We start from the raw sequence: 15,869 nt of genomic DNA on the forward strand, positions 1-15,869 counted from the left end.
GCATATTTCCTCTTTAAAATGGGTAACCTTGCTGAAATATTTTGTCTATGTTCAGAGTCTTCTGCAGCTACCCTGAAGTCTTATTAAGATCTTGGTATCCAGCATGGAATAGCTTATGAACTTTCTTACCTGGATTCATCTCAGATCTGCATTTGTTCGCAGATAATTTCGTGCTACCTTTCACCAGTGTAATAATTTTCATCAGCCACAAATCAACTCAGTTCACCTTTGGAAAGATTACACTCAAGATGTACAATCTATGTGGCATTCTCTGTCATGTGATCTGATGATACTTGTGTTTTGAACACATGTTCCCTTAAACATGTTTAGTATGTATGCAGGTTCCATTTAATGCTATTTCCCACATTCTCTACTATTTATACATTTATTAACTATTTATACATTTATTTACCTTGAGGCAGAGTCTTTTGTAACTTTTGCTGGAGTGGAACTTGTAGAGATCTACCTGCTTTGCCATATGACCCAGTTCTCAATAAGTTCTATTAGTAAAGCAAAATATTTCTTTTGATAAAAAATTTTATTAGTATCTGAGAAGAGTTAATATTTATTCAGTAATTATTCTGAATTAATATATTCCCTGATATAATACCTACAAATAAATCAATACTCTGTTCATATCCTTCATGTTATTAGCTCTAATGCCAGCCTGTTCATCATGCTTTGCAGACTCCTCGGGTCCTCACTTTGTGCATAATTAACCACTACATATTATACATTTCTACTAGTGTTATTAGTGCTTGTTGGCACCAATCTTGAATACTTGGAGAAGAGAGAGACAATCATTAGTAGCTGGTGTTAAACTTATAAACAAATTCACCCACGCTTTTATGGTATTTATTTAGGTATGTCCTCCATTTTATTTTTCTCCATGATTCTTTTGTGTGTGTGTGTGTGTGTGTGTGTGTGTGTATTGCTATCTTTACTATACCTAAAACACATATGTAACATTTTTATGATTTTAAACTACATATAGATACATATAAACAATATTTCACATACACATAGACATAAGCAGAAAAATATAAAGACAAATGAAAGATACTCTGAGGAAGAAAAGATATTAGATTTAGACAGTTTTGTTTTACAATAGAAGAGAATAGATTCTAGGCACGATGTAGATATAGACAGAAAGTAAGGTTTAATTGTAGCTATAATTTTTACAACCTACTTCAATAAGGGTTTAACCTCTTCTGTAGCTCACCTCCCACCCCTCCAAGTGGTAGTAAAAAAGAATTTTTGGGATATTGGGGAAGTAAACCTGTTTAGAAATAGTTCTTTGGGGTGATTCCAATCTTCACTATTCTCAGTCCCTTCCACTAGTAAACACCAAAACAGGGATTATCAGTTGCAGTTTGTTCTATACAGCAGACACCACAAATGAATCAGCAAGTGCAGTTCAATCCGGAAGAAACCATGAGGATAACCAATTGTCTCAAGTCTGCAGAAGCTGCAGCAATTTTACAAGAAGTTCTTTGATTTTTCTCTCTATGAAGTCACCACAAGTGAGGCTCAGCAATGCAATGTAATGTAATGTGAACCAATACATGCATGTCATCAGTGAAGACTAGTAAGGGAGAGCAAAACAAACCAATGTTCTAGCTCTCACTGTCTGTGGGATCATATTTTTATTATTCATTTTTTTATTCTTTCTAAACATCAAATGTCCTCTCACGTGTTTTCTATAGTAAACATCCTTTACTTGTGTCTGCTGCAACAAAATATTCTTTCACCTGTCTGTCCCAGAAACATATCATTATTACCAGACTCTCCAAAGAAACCAGAAATTTCCACTTTAGTTAATAAAATTGAAATAGGGGCATTTTCAGCTTATTATTTCACAACTTCACTATGTTTTTCTTTATATTATTTAGGTGTTGCCTTCCACACATAACAACTCTCACAGTATTACCTAAGTAGATTATTCCTTTTGATAGTATTTTTACAATTACTATAAAAACATATAGCTTTGTTTTCTTTTTATTAATTTATTTATTCACTTTATATCCCAATATCATTCCCCATCTCATCATAGTACCCCCTCACACAGATCCTTCCCACATTTGCCCCTCCACTTCTCCTCTGAAAATGGGGAGCTCCCTCTGCATCATGTAGGTATCCCTCCTCCCTCTCCAGCAAATCAAGTCACTGCAGAACTAAGCTCATCCTATCTCTCAACTAGGGCTATATATGAGCAGGTAGTCTATGTCCAGCCCATGCTAGCTCTTTGGTTAGTGGTTCGGTCTCTGGAATACCCTAAGGATCCAGGTTAGTTGATTCTGTTTTTTCTTCTCTGGAGTCTCTCTCTTCTTCAGGTTGCTCAGTCCTTCCTCCAACTCTTTTAAGAAAGTCCCTGAGCTCCACCTAATGTTTGGCTTTGAGTCTCTATATATGTTTCCATTGGCTGCTGACTGGAGCCTCTCAAGGGACAGTTATGCCAGGCTCCTCTCTGCAAGAATAACAGAGTATCATTAATAGTGTCAAGGACTGATTCTTGCTCATGGAATTTTCAATGTTAGTTAGTCATTGGTTAGCTATTTCCTCCATCTCTGTATTTTGTGTACATGTATCTTTAAATACAGCATATTTAGAGTCGAAGGCTTTGTGGGAGGCATGTTGTCCTTATCCCTCCTCTGGGAGTTCTGTCTGGCTACAGGAATTTGCCTCCTCAGGATCTATACCCTCGACTGCTAGAAGTCTCGCCTGGAGCAGCCCTCATAGCACCCTGGGCTTTCACCCTTGTCTGAGGTCTGTGGTATGTCCTAGAGAAGGCTTCCACTGGCCACACAGATTTCTATTCTATCTAATCTACTCTCCCTACATCTGATTCCCCCTGGCCCTCTTCTATTTCCCCCACCACTCAGTTCTTTCCCTCTATACACCTTCAAAATCTATTTTATTTCTCTTTTTGGAAATCATTCAAGCATCCTACCTTGGGCCCTCCTTGTCATTTGGTTTCTTTGAGTCTATTGATTATTACATGTTTACTCTGTACTTTATGGCTAATATCAACTTATAAATGAGTACACATGATACATGTCCCTTTGAGTCCAGGTTATGTCCTTCAGGATATTTTCTAGTTCCATCAATTTGCCTGCAAAAGTTATGATGTACTTCTTTATTAATATCTGAGTAGTATTTCACTGTAAAATGAACCACATTTTCTTTATCCATTCATCAGCTGAGGCACAGCTAAGCTGTTTTCAGCTTCCTGTTATTATGAATAAAGCAGCTGTGACATAGATGAGCAAGTTTATGTTTAGGGCTATTCAAAATTCTTTTATTGTGAATTCTCTGTTTAGCTCTGTACCATAATATATATATATATATATATATATATATATATATATATATATATATACATATACACACACACACACACACATATATATATATATATGTATGTATATTGGCGCTCTATCAGATGGAGGGATAGTGAATATTTTTACCAATCTGTAGGTTGTTAATTTGTCCTACTAGCAGTCTCATTTGCCATATAGAAGCTTTTCATTTTATGAAGTACCATTTACCAATTGTTGATCTTATATCCAGAGCTATTGGTGTTCTGTCCAGGAAATTGTCTCCTGTTTCAATGCATTCAAGATTATTCCCTACTTCCCCCCCCCCTTGGATTAAGTGTATTTTGGTTTTACATTGAAGTCTTTGATCCACTTGGACTTGAGTTTTGTATAGTGTGATAAGTATCTGCATTCCTCTACATGCAAGACATTCAGTTAAAACATTCTGCTTGGAGCCATTAGTTGAAGATGCTTTCCATTTTTCATTGTATGGTGTTAGCTTCTTTGTCAAAAATCATGTCCATTGGTATGCAGGTTTATTTCTGGATCTTTAATATTTTATTGATCAACTTATCTGTTTCTATATGAATACCATGCTGATTTTATTACTAATTTTCTGCAGTAGAGCTTGATGCCAGGGTAGTGAATCCTCAGAATGTAATTTTATTATACAGGATTATTTTATGTAGCCAGAGGTTCGTGTTGCTCTTTATGAAGATGAAACTTGTTCTTTCAACTTCTGTAAGATTGTGTGAAAATTTGGATAGAAAATGCACTGACTCTGTAGATTGATTTTTGGTAAGATTAGCATTTTCACTGTTAATCTTACTGGTCCATGAGCATGGGAGATCCTTCCACCTTCTGAGATCTTCTTCAATTTATTTCTTCAGAGAATTTAAGTTCTTGCCATATAGGTCTTTTCCTTGCTTGGTTAAAGTTACATTAATATATTTTATAATATTTGTTGCTATTTTGAAGGGTGTTCTCTCCCTAACTTTTTTGATAGACAATTTATCATTTCTATAAATTTCTATACCAATTTTTGTAAATAAATTTTATATACAGCCACTCTCCTGAAGTGTTTGTTAACTATAGGAATTCTCAGGTAGAATTTTTAAAGTCATTTATCTATATCATGTATGAACAGAAATAATTTAACTTCTCCCCTTTCCAATTTGTATAACCTTGGTCTCAGTTAGTTGTCTTATTTCTCTAGCTAGAATTTTTGGTACCATACTAAATAGATAGGGAAGTAGTGTACAGCACTGTTTTGTCCTTGATTTTAGTGGACTTGCTTTAAATTTCTCTCCATTTTAATTTGACGTTGGCTATTGGCTTGCTGCATATTGCCTTTATTGTGTTTAAGTATATATGCCTTGTATCCCTGATCACTCTAAGTCTTTTAACATGAAGACGTGTTGTGTTTTGTCAAAGACTTTTTCAGCATCTAATGAGATGATTATGTGCTTTTTATTTCAGTTTGATTAAATGGTAGATTGCATTGATTGATTTTTTTTAATATTGGATCATCCCTGCATCCCTGGGATGAAATATACTTTGTCATGATCTCTTTGATGTGTTCCTGGATTCAAATATCCAATATTATTTCATCAAATTTGATAACTGAAATTAGTTATGAATGTTCTTTCTCTTTTTAAGCCTTTGTGTGGTTTAGGTATAAGGTTGACTGGGGCTTCATAGAGTGAATTGGTAATATTACTTCTGTTTCTAGTTTGTGGAATATTTTGAGTAGTGTTAGCTTTTCTTTGAAAGTGTGGTGGAAATGAAATAGTTCCCTTTTCATTTCTAAGTTTATTAGTTTGGGTAGTGTCTCTCTGCCTTTAAGTTTGTTTGGCTAAGGTTTTCTTTATTTGTTGATTTTCTCAAACAAGTAGCTCTTGGTTTTGGTGATTATTTGTACTGTTATTTTTGTTTCTAATTGTCTAATTTCAGCCATGAATTTGATTATTTTCTGGAATCTCCTCTTCTTTGGTGTGTTTACTTCTTTTATTTTTCTAGAGCTTTCATGTATAATTTTAAAGCATTAGTATGAGATCTCTCTAGTTTCTTTATGAAGATACTTAGTACTATGAACTTTCCACTTGGAACTGCTTTCTTAGTGTCCAATATATTTGTGCCTTCATTTTCATTGAATTCTAGAAAGTCTTTAACTTCTTTCATTATTTTCTTAACTGACCAAGTGATCATTGATTAAGGAGTTATTCTGTTTCCTTGAGTTTTCTGTTGTTTCTGTTGTTCAAGTCCAGCTTTAATCTATGGTGATTTGATAAGATGGTGTTACCTCAGTCTTCTTGTATCTGTTGAGACTTGATTTGTGACTGATTATGTTGTCAACTTTAGAGAAGTTTCCATGAAATGAAGAAGGTATATCTTTTCCATTTGGATGAAATGTTTTATAGATATGATAGGTCCATTTGAAATATCACCTCTGTTAGTTTCATTACATCTACGTTTAGTTTCTTTCTTGATTTTTTGATGACCTGTCAGTAAGTGAGAGTGGGGTCTCCCAGTACTAATATTTGGGTTTTAATACATAATTTAAGTTTCATTAATATTTCTTTGGTGATTGTGGGTTCCCTTGCATTTGGAGCATAGAAATTCAGAACTGGAAAGTCTGTTTGGTGGATTTTTCCTTTGTTGAGTATGATGTGCCCTTTACCAACTCTTTTGAATTATTTATTATTATTATTATTATTATTATCATTATTATTATTTTGGTTTAAAGTCTATTTTAGACTTTATTAGAATGGCAACCCAAGCTTGTTCTTTATGTCCATTTTTATTTTGCCAAGATTTTGCCGGCCTTTATTCTGAGGTAATATGTATCTTTGTTATTGAATTATATTTCTTGCATATAGAAGTTTGATGGATCTGTGTCTTGATGCTAAGAGATATTAATGAGTAATGATTGTCTATTCCTGTTATTTTGATGTTGGTGGTGGTAGTGTGTGTGTGTGTGTGTGTGTGTGTGTGTGTGTGTGTGATTCTCTGATTTGAATGGTAAAATTATACATTTCTTGTGTTTTCTTTTAGTTAGTCTCATTGGGTTGGAGTTTTCCTTCTACTATCCTCTGTAGGGCTGGGTTGGTTAAAAGATATTGTTTAAATTTGGCTTTGTCATGGAATATCTTGGTTTCTCCATCTACTGTTTAAAGTTTTGCTGGGTATTGTAATCAGGGCTGTCATTAGGGTCTTCAAAACTTCTACCAAGGACCTTCAAGCTTTTAGAGTCTCTGTTGAGATAGGTCTTCCTTTATATGTACTTAAACTTTTTCCTTTGCAGCTCTTACTGTTCTTTCTTTGTTTTGTACATTTGTTCCTTTGACTATGATGTAATTGGAGTACTTTCTTTTTCTGTGCCAATTTATTTGGTGTTCTTTAAGCTTCTTGTATATTTATAGGCATCTCTCTCTTTAGGTTAGTGAAGTTATTTTCTATGATTGTGTTAGAGATGTTTTCTGGGCTAGATGCTTTTGGGCTAGGAATCTTCTACTTCTATTTCCAGTACTCTTAGGTTTGGTCCTTTCATGGTTTATCAACTTTCTTCGGGGTTTTATGTCAAGAAATTTTAGATTTTTGCATTTTATTTGACTCTTGGTTGATTTCTTTTATCATATCTTCTATGCCTGAGACTCTCCCTTCCATCTCTTGTATTCAGTTTGTGACATTTATGTCTGTAATTCCTGTTCTCTTTCACAGGTTCTCATCTCCAGAATTACTTCATTTTATATTTTATTTATTACTTCTATTTCCATTTTCAGTTCCTGGACAGATTTATTCACACCATTCACCTGGCTGACAGTATTTTCCTAGATTTCTCTATATTTATTCATATCTTCCTTAAAAGCCCCTACCTGTTTGACTGTATTTTCCTGTATTTCCTTAAGGTAATTATTCATTTTCTCATTCAATACCTCTACTATCTTTATTTGGTTGGATTTAAAATCATCTTGTGCTTCTGTTTTTTAAGGATATCCAAGGTTTACTGTAACAGAATAGCTTTGCTCTGGTGGTACCATGTATCCTTGGCTCACATTGCTTGTGTTCTTACACTGTCCTTTAGCCATCTTTGTTTCCCTGGTGTGGATTCGATGATCCTAAGGTGAGCAGGACTCCTCCAAAAGTCAGAAGATGTTATTAATCAGACAATGGAGGTCTTGACTCTGATGGCTGTGCCTCAGGTGGATCTTGCTTGAAAGAGATTGGTGGGGCAGTGTTACAATTTTGGGCTTGCATGGGAAAGCAGTATGATCTTGGGGTCAGCAAGTCTCTTCAGATTGACAGAGTGAGCTCAGAACAAGATCATGGAGGTCAACTTATAGCATTATTAAAACCTTGTAAACATCTCAATTAATTGTATTAAGAACAAATTTATTTGTATATTTTTCTGGTACTACTACTCTTCTAACATAATTTGCAGAGCTTCATAATCTCCACTCAATACAGAAGTAGACAAAACTAAGGGTTAAAATACTCTCAGGTAGCTGGCTATCATTAAACACATTTGACAGTATCCTACATCTGTCTGTCCAGAATCGAGAGTAGAGTGATTTTCATATAATGCTTCAGAAGGAATAGTAACACAAACCAATATAAAATAAAAGTTAACAATATATTCAATTTTTGTAATAGATATCTTGAAAAGGTAGTTAAATACCACAAAGAAATGATTCACATATGTATTTAATAAAGAAAAGGACATGATAACACTCCATATTTTCACCTTTATGTTAACAGAAACCACATTCTTTCAAAATTGTGTTCTCAAACTGTTCAATATTTTTAGTTTCAAAAATCACAAAGACAAAATAATATAAAATTCACCTGCTAAAGCAGAACACTTTTAATCTAAGTCAAACCAGAATAAACTAGAATTTGAGCTTTGTAAAAAGACAAAAGCAGGTGTTATACGTAATAAAGTACTGTGGGGCATATAGTTTCTGTAAGTGGAGATACAATGATTTTTTTGGAAATACAGAAACTATAATGATAATACCAGCATTAAGCAGGCTAAGGTCGGTGGTCTTGTCTACAAAATATAAGGAATGAACCACTAGAAAGAAGGGTAGTAATAATAGTGTGCAAAACTCATGAAACATATACATTCAAGATAAAAGGGGGCATTTTACATACTCTAAAAGTATTAATGAGGAGGCTAGGCTGGTATCATGACAGGTTTCAAATTGGCAGTTCAAAATAATAGGACCAAATTTCTGTTTCCAAGAACTGGGCAAGTCCAAGAAAGCCCAAGCCTCAGAAAATGCCCTGCTACCTAGTGTGAGGCAAGGACAATGGGTCAGCAGGACTTTCTAGACTTATTCAGCAACAGCTTCCAGACTTCCGTGGCAACGATTTCGACTCCACAGGCCTCAGTAATGGTTCTGGAATGTCCTTAGAGATAGAGTCAAAATTAAGAAGAGGTGATCTACCTTTTTCCTGGAATTCCCCTAATATGCTTTAAATCAGGCCATTGAGCTAACTTCAGGGTCTCTCTGTCTTTGTAGACCTCAGCATGCTGAACTTCTGCAGAATAAAACACTCTTTGCTTTTTACACAGTATTTGATTCTGGGTAGCACTCTTCAGCAAATCATGGCCTCTTACATTTGGAGGCTCATCCGGGATTCACTGGCAAATTACTGACCCAAATAGTGGAGGGTTTCTTCAATCAGTAAGTCTGGACATCGGGCTGTCCTTTCTCTTGTCCATCCCTGTGTTACTGTTTTAGGTTTAATCTGTGTTTCTGTTTCAGGTACTCAGGAATTTGAGAGGGGTAAATCAGAGGAGTATTTTGTCACTCAGCCTGGGGCAATGGAGAATGTTCCTGACCCCCTACCAGAAGCAGGAAGAACTTGCTAGTACTCAGCTGACTTCAAAATTGGCTGTGGGTTTATGGGCCTCCCATGTGCAGTGTGGAAGACCATCTGAGATAGCCTTTTCATTTTGTTTTTGTTTTCTCAGAAATGTCTTTCTGTGTCTGTGTGTATTGATTGCACTTTTTGTCCTCTTGCACAAAATTTTCTTTGATTCCTAAAGTGAGATTAGTACAAAGCATCCAACTGGGCTTGAACCATTTTAAGGATTTTCCCTGAGTTGCCGAAGACTCTAATCTGGTTGTTAGTCACCTGCAAACTAACCATTTTTTGCAAGATTGACCCATCTATAAAATAGAATGGCCTGAAGATGGGATTTTTCATATCCCCATCATTTACAAGGTGAAAGATTAGTTTATGAGGCCTGGGACCACACAGATCAAGTGACATATATCACCATGTGGCAATACTTGGCTGAGAATACTTGATGAGATCTTTTGTTGTTGTTAAGGGCCTCACCTATCACCATCCTTCTTCCTTTAAAGGTGGGTCAGCCTGAGTACCCTACCTTGCTCCCCCTTTTTTTTCCCAAGGAGGATCGTTGTCACCTTCCTTATGTTACTGATCCTGCTGCCTCTGCACCAGGTCAGCCACTGTAGGAACAGAAAGGAGCATCCCCTGACTCCCCTGACTCTCCTGATTCTAACAAAGCCTTACCCTCTGGGCTACAAGACCCCCAGATGTTCAGAGGAGACAGTTCATGACATATGTGTCGTTTGCCAGTAATGATCTTTATAATTGGACGTTGCAGAACTCCCAATTCTTAGAAAGACCATCAGTTCTCACATTTCTTCTAGATTCAATCATGCTGATGCCTGTAATTGTAACTTTAATATCCAAATTCTTATATTTTTTGATAAAGCTTACATGAAGAGAATTTCAAGGGTTTTTAAAGTTCATAATAACATGCAATTTAAAAAGATATTTATGAGCAGTTATCAGAAAACTCAATCCTATTAGCTGACAGTTCTGTAGAAAGATAATAGAGTTCTCCCCAGAAGAGCTAGAATTCTTCTTTCTGTCTTCTTCATCACCTAACATCTCTATTTCCCAATTGCTTCTACCTATAATGCCTCTTCCCCAGACTCATAACAATGAACACATTAGTTTTCTTATTAGAGCAAAAAGGGTAATCACATAAAACTTAATAGTAGGGAATTCTTGGGTGCGCACAGCAGCACAACTCTGAAATCACTGAGACTGAGAATTTAGGGCAGGAAATTTAAACGTCAAGACTAGTCTTGCTTTCATATCTGCCATTTCTCTTTAAAATTTAATTTTTGTCATTTCAAAGACGATGAAAAGGATGCTATTCTATAATAAAATACTATATACTCAACAATAAAAAGCATATATAAATAACATACCAATATTGTTGAATATTGTTTCCAGGCATTTACCTTTACAAAAATTGAACTTTTATTTATCAATTCAAATATGTACACATCTGTTAATATATTTTTCAATAACAGCTTGAATATAGAAGCCAATAAAGCACCTTTATATTTGAGTTATGTCTTCTGTTACATAAAATTGGACTCAGAGCTATCATTCCACTTTTATCAAATAATGAACTATATGGCTGCTCTACGTAGCATTAATTAGCCGTTGGCTTAACAGACAACTCTATAAAGCAATTGGATAGTAAATGAAATAGATGATTAATAATAAAAATCAAGGGAGCCTGAAAGAAGAGCCATTGATGGATGTTGCACACATCTTAAGAAATATCTTAGAGGCTCCTGTGTACCTGGCAAAGAAGGATTCTCAATGTCCATATTTAAGTACATGACACTGAGATATGAAAATTCCTCATTATACAAGTCTGTCTGAGCCTAGCAGTGGTGGTGCATGCCTTAAATCCCAGCACTTGGGAGGCAGAGGCAGGCAGATTTCTGAGCTCGAGGCCAGCCTAGTCTACAGAGTGAGTTCCAGGACAGACCAGGCTATACAGAGAAACCATGTCTTGAAAATAAAAAAAAAAAAAAAAAAAAACAAGTCTGTCTGGAAAACACTAAGACTGTGTTTGCGGCCCTCAGGTCACTGGTGAAGATAAGCAACAAGGAATCATGTATTGGCCAGACCCTGCATGCTTGCAGGTCTAATCAACAATAGGATTTTCTGATTATCAGACCCTATTCTCCCAATACTACAAAAATACTCTCAGGGAATGCATAACCATTCATCCAGACGGTTGGAGAGACATTTTCGGTATTGGGGTCAACTGGATAGCCCCATGAGTCCATATGTATAATAATGTTTTCTGATGTTATATCCTGTCAAGGTCGTGCAGTGAAAGACAGGCTGTACTTGTGAAAAATATTACCACAAAAAAAAGGAGCTGTACTCTAAAGGAAATGTCATGTTTGAAGATTACTCACAGGAGAAGTTTTCTACAGCCCATCCTCTGATAAAAGACAAAAGGAAAAAATGTTAGAAGAGGCATTAAAAGTGTTCAAGGCACTGATGTGGGAACTTAAGACAAAGAAGTAAGAGAAAAGTGGAATGGGAATATTTGTCTCAATTTAGAATCAGGGTTTCTCGCTTCGTCTTTCCAAGAGAGGAGATGCTGGGTAGAAAAAAGGGAATTTGAAACAGGCAGAAATGCAAAAGTAACAAAAGACAATTTGGTAATATTAAAAGACCACAAATAAAATTGAGATCAGTATTATAGATAGTTTTAATATTATATGTTTATATATGCACGAAAATCCAGAAATGATATAACAAAATGTTTGTGTGAAAAAGCTTCAGTGTGGTGTGTCTGCATTTACCACAGAGCAATAACACTTCCTATTATCTGATGTCACTGTGATTTTAGCTAGCTTAAAGATAAAGTGACTACAGTCATAGTTTATGGTAATAATAGCAACACAATATTATTAGGCACTTACTTTAGTGTAGCAGATGCCAGGTAAGTGCTTCAAAGGCATTAGTCAATCTTCCAGCAGCTCAGGGAGCTATCTGCTGTTATGCCCACATGCAGATTTGGTCTTGAAGTGCAGCTAAGTGGAATTCACTAAGGTTTTAATTGGCAGAGAAAGTGTGTTTGAAATACCGTACTTGAAATTCTACATGCTCTTCATAGTATTTCAGAATATCTTCTTGGCTGCTCAGTGACAAAACAACATTTCATTTATAGTTTCTTTTACTATGTTCTGTCTGTTTTTCTGAAGTCTACTTGAGATATATACTCTTTAGTCAAAGAAACTTGTAATTATCAACCAAGTTTCTTGAGCCATCTGAAGAGACCCTCCACTAAAAAGTTGCTACAGAGGCTAAGTTTGAAATAAGTAGCATAGCATACTCATTTGTTTTTTGATAGTCAAACATGACTACATCTGGGTATAGAAATGTATATATAGGATAAGTTTAAATATATTGAAATTATAGTTGCATTTACAGTGAGTTCTTGGTGTAATAAGGATTTTAGAACACACTTGAATTTGAAGCCATTTTCAAAATCTATCTGAAGTTATAATTTGGTAGTGAGTGTGTGCAGCTTCTATGCCTGTTACGTTTTTTTAAGTCTAAAAGCAATCCCATGAGGGTAGGATGACATTGCAAGAGTAGTGAAATCACTTCGGAACATTATAGAAACCACAACATTCTTCAGAGAATAAATTTCAAACCACTTCTAAGCTGTCTGGGATGATTTTAAGAGGGCTGTGACAAGGGAAATTTCTGGTAATCTCAGAAGCCATAATTGAAATTCTTTATTACTCTATAATTTTTCATAAGTGTTACTAAGTTTTCTTGTCTTCTTACGTCACCTTTCACCCACATCCAGGTGAATTTTCCCATATTGGGCCATCCTTTCATTGTGATTTATAAGTTAATAAGCAGAATTAGAAAGCTCATATCCATTTTACAAGTCAGTATAGCCCATGTAAAATTATCTGTTACATCTTTGTAAGGAATGAGTATGGATTCCTTCTAACAGGGAGTTATGTCTGAGCATTAAGTATGCAGCTCAAAAAGTAGCAGAAAGACAACTGTCTAGGTGGCAACATCCCTATAGCAGCATGGGACTTTTTGTGCTGAAGTTCTAGTATGAAATAACTTAGGACACTCCATTCTTCCAGGCTACTTTGTTCACAATCTTCTGTTAAAGCCCAGGCATGCAATGTGACTCAATCTGAAGTCATGAATACATGAAGACATGAAGATGCTTTTAGTTCTTAAGTATGTTAAATGATACCCCAAAGTTAGACATTATCTCGTTTGGATTGATGTCATAATATGGGCCTAGATATATATCCTTCTTTTCCCTTCTCCTCCTCTTCATTTTACTCCACTCCCTTTTCTCTCCCTTGCCCTCTCCTGCCTTCTCTTTCCTTATCCTTCTCTCTCCTCCTTTCCTGTCTCCTCCTAAGCATCCAACACAAAGGTCTTCTATGATCACAGAGAGAAAGCAGCACAGTTTACTTTGATGTGATGTGTACCTTACTACATTATGATAGCTCCAAATCACAGAAAGCACTTTTTTTTGGACCTTTAAGGGGTCAATCTTTCTGTCCTTATGGAAGACTCCGACATTAACTGCTTTCTCCTTTCATTGCTTACAAACTAATATCCATCATCTTCGTGTTTCTATTTCCTTTCTTTAGTGTTATGGATAAAAGATGTTATAATTTCAAGATATTTATAACAAAGAATGGAAAAGAGAAAAGTAAATGATTATTCTGTCTTTTTTACTACTGGTACAAGACTGTCTCAATATACAATGAAACAGGTGGTTTCCTTTCTCGTTTTCAGCGTCGCATATAAAAGAGGGAAATAACTGTTGTGCTCTTTAGCATTGTTTCACTTCCTCTTTCTTTTATGTGTTATTGGCTGAGTCATTTTTTTTTTTGGAAACATCTTTTCCCCAACAGCTCAAGAAATTGTTAATTAGGTATGCCATATCAAGAATGATCCTTCATGAGCAAACTTAAAGGAAAACACATTCACAGGCTAAGGCTGTTTTCAGGAGAATGCATTAACTGGGTAGTGTACTCACATGAAATATTTGAGGAGAAACCATCCTTTGATGATCGTCCAAAGTGCATCCATAAAGTTAGACAAAGGAAGTTTGTTCAACAACTGGAATAATTTTGAAGATTCAGTTTGAAAAATACCAGGCATCATAGTGAAATTCATTACTATTTGTTTAACATGTAAAAAAAGAATTTGCCTGAGATACTTTCTCTTGATAGCTTATTTCATATAGTAATCAGATCACAAAGTGTCTACTTTGGCAAGTTAAAGTTTTCAATTTAAATCTACTTAAACAATATGCTTCAGTGTTGCTGCATTGATGGGCCAGGCTTTCCTTGAATGAGTATGCTACCCAATAGTCCCATCTATGAACTTCTGTGAGGTAAAAAAGAAAACTCATAAGATAAATGACATTCTAAGAGAAGAAAGACTAGGCATGGCACCAACTTTTACATGCTGGCCATCTGATGATGATGATGATGATGATGATGATGATGATGACTAAGTGCATCACCTGAACTAGGAGAATATTCATTCCTGGTAAATACATTTTATTTATCTTTACACTAGATATTTCAAATCAATGGTATCTTTAACACAAAAAAAAAATGCCTACTAAACTTACATCTAAAAGAGTGTTTTTTTTACATATATACGAAATTAATTAATTTCCATAAATAAAAATGTCCGAGAGTTTGGGGTCAAATTAACACAATGAAGCTTACAGAGTATTCCAGGAAACCTCTGAAATACATGTAAAAACATAGAAAATAACTCATCAAACATAAGTTTCTATAACTTATAAATTGACAATGAAGCTATTATTAAAATGTAAAATGGATCTTTTTAATAAGATGCATAGAAATAGGTAGAGAAAAAAAGGTAGTTTTTCTTTAGTTGTCTTGTTAAAAATGCGAAAATAAAACTTTAGCTAAATGTAGATTTCCCATGATTCTGTGTATGCCGAGGAGCAGAAGCCACTTGGGTGTAGTGTGTGATATGAACCCTTAGCTAGGCATAGTGCCTAATGTGCTGTGGGTGTTTCTTGGGAGATTTGGCCAGTAACTAACCAACACAAATGTGAATACTTGCAGCCAGCCATCAGACTGAACTTGGGGACCCCAGTGGGGGAGCTGGGGAAGGACTGGAGAAGCAGAAGGAGACTGGCACCCCTTAGGAACAACAACATCTGCTGGCTGGACCACCCAGTGCTCCCAGAGACCAGACCACCAACCAATGAATTTTCAGGGAGGAATCCATTGCTCCAGATACATATGTAGCAGAGAATTGCCTGGTTTGACATCAATGGGAGGGGAAGTCCTTGGTCCTTTGGAGGTTTGATACACCAGCGTAGGGGGATGCTAGAGCAGTTGGGCAAGACAAGGTGGGAGGCTGTGGGAGCACCCTCATAGAGGCAAAGGGGAGGGTGGGGATGGTGCATGTGGGGCTGAGTGGTTGTGGAGGGGTAACTGTGAAGTGAGATATCATTTGAGATGTAAATGAATGGAATGATCAAAAATAAAAAATATAAATAAATAAATAAGTAAAGTTCAGTTTTCATAGGACTGAAAATCCTTTATCAAGAAGAACAAGGAGAAGAAGGAGAAGAAGGAGAAGAAGGAGGAGGAGGAGAAGAAGAAGAAGAAGAAGAAGAAGAAGAAGAAGAAGAAGAAGAAGAAG

Source organism: Grammomys surdaster, unplaced genomic scaffold, assembly GCF_004785775.1.
Source record: "Grammomys surdaster isolate TR1022 unplaced genomic scaffold, NIH_TR_1.0 67, whole genome shotgun sequence".
NCBI lineage: Eukaryota > Metazoa > Chordata > Mammalia > Rodentia > Muridae > Grammomys > Grammomys surdaster.